This window comes from Natator depressus, chromosome 19 (genome assembly GCF_965152275.1).
Source record: "Natator depressus isolate rNatDep1 chromosome 19, rNatDep2.hap1, whole genome shotgun sequence".
Taxonomy (NCBI): Eukaryota; Metazoa; Chordata; order Testudines; family Cheloniidae; genus Natator; species Natator depressus.
In genome coordinates this window covers 9257668-9263100 of record NC_134252.1, presented here as the reverse complement: position 1 = coordinate 9263100, position 5433 = coordinate 9257668, and positions in this window count along the sequence as shown.

Genomic DNA, 5433 nt, shown 5'->3' with positions numbered 1-5433 from the left:
TCCGATAGCTCCTCAGCCCCCCACCCCGCGCTACGCGCCTGCGCAGTATCGCGTCCCTCCGGCTTAGCCGGCGCATGGCGCCCCCGCCGCGCCGGTTACTGCTGGGGAGCGAGCGAGCGAGCGACTCCGCCCCCTCCCGTGAGCCACCGCGCAGTGCCGGGGTCGCACGGGCTCTCCTGTGCGCGGTGACGTCACATCCAGACGTGCCGAGGCGCTGGTGGGCTGACTCCGCCCCCGGGGGCGAGAGGCGTGAAGAGAGGGAGGGGCCCTAGCAACGGGGGCGGGGGGGGGCAGAGACAAGAGGGCCCCCCAGCGACCCCCCCCCTCCTTGGGGCAGAGACACAGGGGCCCTGGGGAGAGGAGGGCCAACTTCCTAATCACACAAAACCAAACACCCCTGCCCCGCCCCTTCTCTGCAGCCACGCCCACGCCCCGCCCCTTTCTAAGGCCCCGCCCCCCGCTCGGTCCATCCCACCCTCCCTCCACCACTCACTGTTTGCCACTTTCACTGGGCTGGAGCAGGGGGTGGGGTGTGGGAGGGGGGTCAGGGCTGGGGATGAGGGGTTCAGGGTGCAGGAGGGGGCTCCAAGCTGCGGAAGATTCCAGCTGAGGGTGCGGGCTCTGGGGTGGGACTAGGGATGAGGGGCTTGAGGTGCAAGAGGGGGTGCTGGGCTGGACCGGGGGTGGGGGCCCAGTGGCACCACATCTCCAGGGAAGTAGCCCCCACGTCCCTGTGGCCTCTAGATGCATGGGCAGCCAGGCAGCTCTGCACCTTCGCGCCTACAGACACCACCCCCCACAGTTCCCATGGGTCACGGTTCCCAGCCAATGGGAGCTGTGGAGCTGGTACTTGGGGCAGGGACAGCACGCGGAGCCTCCCAGTCCCTGGCCGCCCCAGCACCGAGGGGCCGCAGGGACCTGGTGGCCGCGTCCGGGAGCCCAGAGCAGGTAGGGAGCGTGCCTTAGACCAGGGCCCCTGCTGCGTCGCCAACCGGACTTTGAACAGCCCAGTTGGCAGTACCGACCAGAGCCATCAGGGTCCCTTTTCAACGAGGTGTTCCAGTCAAAAACTGGACCCCTGGCAACCCTACCCCAGGAAGCCCCCTTCACCCCATGCGGGGGTGCAGAGACATGGGGAGAGGCCCAGGGAACCCACATTATCTTATAGGAGGGCAGAGACACAGGGCCATCCCTAGGAATCCCTCCTCTAGAGCTAGTCAAAAAAATCAGAATTTCTGTCCCCTTGGCAATTCCCCAATTTTCAGTCACTTTCAGAACAAAACAGGACAGTTCCAAAGAAATCAAACCATTTTGGTTCAACTTTCCCAAAAATAAATGAAGCAGCCAGGTGCACCCAGTTCCTGGGAGAAGTGGGCTGGAGCCTGGGGACTTATGGAGCCAGCCCCACTGAGAGCTAGAGTTCTCAGGCTAACAGGCTCCAGGGCAAGATTGCCCTAGTCACAGACTCTAGAAACCTAGGGTTCCCAGCAGCCCATCCGGAAACCAGACAGGTTTCAATTAGAACATGTCTGTAGTTCCAAGCAATTGTTTCCATCAAACATTTGTGGTTTAATGAATTGACCTTTTCCAACTAAACTGTTTCTTTCATTGGACAATTCCTAACCAGCTCTACCTTCCTCTGATCCCCTTCAGGTTCAGTAGTGCCCCATCACCAACATGCTGCTCTTGTCCTTGCTCCTTCCCTTCTACCTAGGGCTTTGGTAGAAGCCTACATGCAGGGACTGGTTGGGGTGAGGAACGACCACAGGGGACACACTGAAGGAGTACCCAAATCAGGATGCATATTGGTTTGACGGGCATTGTCAAAGCTCCCCTTCCCTGCCCTCCAACACACAGATGCCTACATTCCTGTGGTGGAATACATCCTTCCCAAGGGCTGGTTGGTGCTCCCACAGGTAAGGTGCACAACTCAGCTATGCAAAATGTATCCCTACTCTCCACCCCATCCAGAGACAGATTTCTCCATGCTGGAGGTTACCCAGTCTCTCAACTGTACCAGAGTTATCAAATACCATTGCCACACCAATTCCTACTGCCCGAACAATTTTTAATCGAAGACCAGAAGGCCAAGGTATATACGTAGTAGCAATTTAGTAGCATTATTCACTTTGCAAGGGGCCTTCCCACAGCTGATTGGGATGATTTAGCTTAAGGACACAATGCAGAGTGATTTTGGATTGTTAGGGGGTGCTCAGCAATGAGGGGTTTGATCTCCACTCCATTTCAGAACGTCTTTCACCCCCACTACACCAGTACTGTAAGCCTTCAGGCCAGAGCTCTCCGAGAGGAGTCGGGCACATTCAGTTTGCGACAAGGGAATTTACCTTGTCTGACTCAGTTTCTTCCTGCTTTTACTGTGGAGTTTTGGGCATAGGCCAGTTGCTAAAGAAGAGACTAGAGCCATTGGCAGAAAAGTGACACAAACATGCCCCATGAGGAAGGGTCCAGGAGTCAGCGCATCTCAACTCCAATCCCATCTCTATGGCAACATAGCCTATTTGGCCTTACCCAGTCAAACTTTAAATACCTTGGCATTTGAGTCTATCCACATCCAGACTACAGGAGAATCAGTCGCCTCAAAAATGGACTTTGTTCTGGATTCCTTTGTCAGTTCCAGAACTTTCATCATCTGTTCCTTCTAAGATTCTTGGTGAGGTTCAGAGTTGACAGCAATATTCTAATGTAGGTGTCGCACTGCCAAACTTCTAGCAGCATCAAAGGGAGTTTTGCCTAGGAAGAATGAGACTGTATGGATCTGAGGCTCTGCAGTATGCAGAGAGGGTTGACCCAGGGGTGAAAGTAAAGCGGTACGGGCTGGTATGGCGTACTGGTAAAAGGTGGCCGCCGGTACCGGCCCCTACCACCTTACTTTGAAGTGCTGCCATGGCAGCGCTTTATCATCGCTGCCCTTTTTGCCCCTACCGAGGCTGCCAACGGGGGGGGCTGGGGGGGAAGAGAAGCAGCTGCCCCAGGGCTGGCAATTTAAAAGGGCACCGGGGCTCCGGCCGCTGCTGCAGTAGCAGCAGCCAGAGCCCTGGGCCCTTTACATCGCTACTGGAGCCCTGGGCAGCACGAGCCAGGCAGCACGGAAGGGCTGGCTGGGGGACACTGACCTTCCAGCCCCACCCCTTCCACCTGAGGCCCCGCCCCTTCCGGGGGGGGGGCGGAGCCAGCCCCATACTGGTAAGTTTTCAATTTTACTTTCACCCCTGGGTTGACCTTTGTGTTGGCTCTGGCTCAAAACATTGGCCTTGAGACGTTAAAAGTTTTGACGTCCTCTCCCTCACACTATCTATGCCTCCTATCTTTCAATACGTGCCCAGCCATTTCAACCCTGCTAATCCTTTCTCACGTTACTCGTTCGGAAACAAGTCTTGATTTAGTCCAATTGCCAACATATCCAAATGACAAGCCAAACAAGCATTTATTTTTCAGATTTTTTTTTTATTATTACTACGCAAAAATGAGTGAACTAAGCTGGTACACATGATAAAATTGAGAACATTTCTCACAAAAATTACCTGTAAAGCTCAATCAGAACACTGAGCTAATGCTTAATGTAATGCTTTTTCTGCAGGTGCAGTTATGAACAAACCCATAAACAGGTATTTAAGTATGTAAAGCCATTTTAGAAGAATGAGGTATGCACAAAACACAAAAATCATTATTCCATATTGACCTCTGTGTGTATTAGCTTATTACCACACCGCTGTTTAATTCCAAGATGACTAGGGAACACAAATGAAGAAGAGCATCAATGGCTGACACACAGTATATATCTGAGTTATAGGTTGGCTGGTATTCCTTTATGTTGGGTAATTCTTCCCTCCACTACACTAAATAATCCTTGAGCTCTCTCAAATATCGCTACAGAAACTGTCCAGCATAGCCGGACTACAGTGTTTTAAAATTAGTTTCACACATCAGAACGGAAACATTTACTTTTGTAAAAAACACATGATTTGAGAATGTTCACCTCTAAACGTGAATTGTCTCTGGGCAAGAACACTAGATGAAAATATATTTTACATATGCTGATTAAAAAACTCACAGAGGAGGAGGAGGAAATGAAATAAGTTTTTCCCTGAATTACAGCTGTGGGAAATCAGCCCTGACCCATTAATGATTTAAGATCAGGCCGTCACAAAGCACAGATGATCAGGGGAAAAAAGTCTTTTACTTCCATCCTCTTCGGAGATATCAAAACCGCCTATAAAAGCCTATGAAGTATACAGTAAAAATATGAAAAATTTGGCACATATTAAAAAAGTGTAAGACACCGCTTTTGTTCAGAGTTCACCTCTCAAAACTCCATCAAAGATTAAACAATAGTAAAAAAAACAGCAAATAGTTCTTCTAGGCAGCTTTACGACTGCAAGATTAATACTGGAATCAAACGCCTTTTGAGAGCCGTGCAACAGCTTCCGAGCCCCTGGAGTACATTGATTATTCTTGAAACTGAAGAATTCTTCCCACCAAGCTTAATTTCTAATGAGCTGATTCTAATTAAGGTGGGGAAAATGCCCATTTCAGGGACATAAGAGGGAGATGTAGCCGTTTTGGACAATGTTAAGGATACCATAGGTCTCGGTTTGGGTTCTAATTTGGTTGGGAATGTCTTAGGCACTGTCTGCTTTAAAGATTCATTGGTACCCTATCGATCAACGTCAACCCAACTGTTCTAATTTCCACGACCCGTAGACACATTCAGTGTTGTAGCAGTGGAAGGTTTTGCCCTGGGTCCACATTGATGCTGTGCCAACTGAGGCACTTTGTCCTCGGTGAATGTACCCCAGAGTTCCCAGCACTGCTTCCTGGTTATCCTGCTGTGGTGACGGATGCACCGTAGCACAACAGTGAGAGAAATACTTGCACCGATTGTCTTACCACAGTAGTATGATGCAATCACGTCATCGCTACCTTTAGCGCCCGGTGATGCTTTTCTTGCCTCCAATTGGGGTCATTTGCACTAACAGCACCGCCAGCAAAATTTAAGCGATTCTGAGTACAGATATAAAGCACTTCTCACTGATTTAAGGTCAGAGCCATTGATGACTCCTGGATGCAGACAGGGAGGCCCTGGAGATTTTATATTTTAATCCCACTTTTTTCATGGCGCAAAAAACTGAAAACAGTCTCTAGCTGTTCACGTGGGGCCCTGCATTTTTGGTTCTGCTACTGCAAAGCTGGACAGAGGGCAGATCATTTGATCTCTTTCCCCAAGCTGAGGATATTTATACAAGGGGTGGTTGAAAGGTTAAAACCCCCTGAGACTTTTTTTTTTTTTTTAAAGCAATGAAAGTGCTTCTAATTATATTAAGTTTTATAAAACCTAAAGGTTGGGTCTAAGTCAGGGGTGGGCAAACTACAGCCCGCAGGCCACATCTGGCCTGCTAGCCATTTTAATCTGGC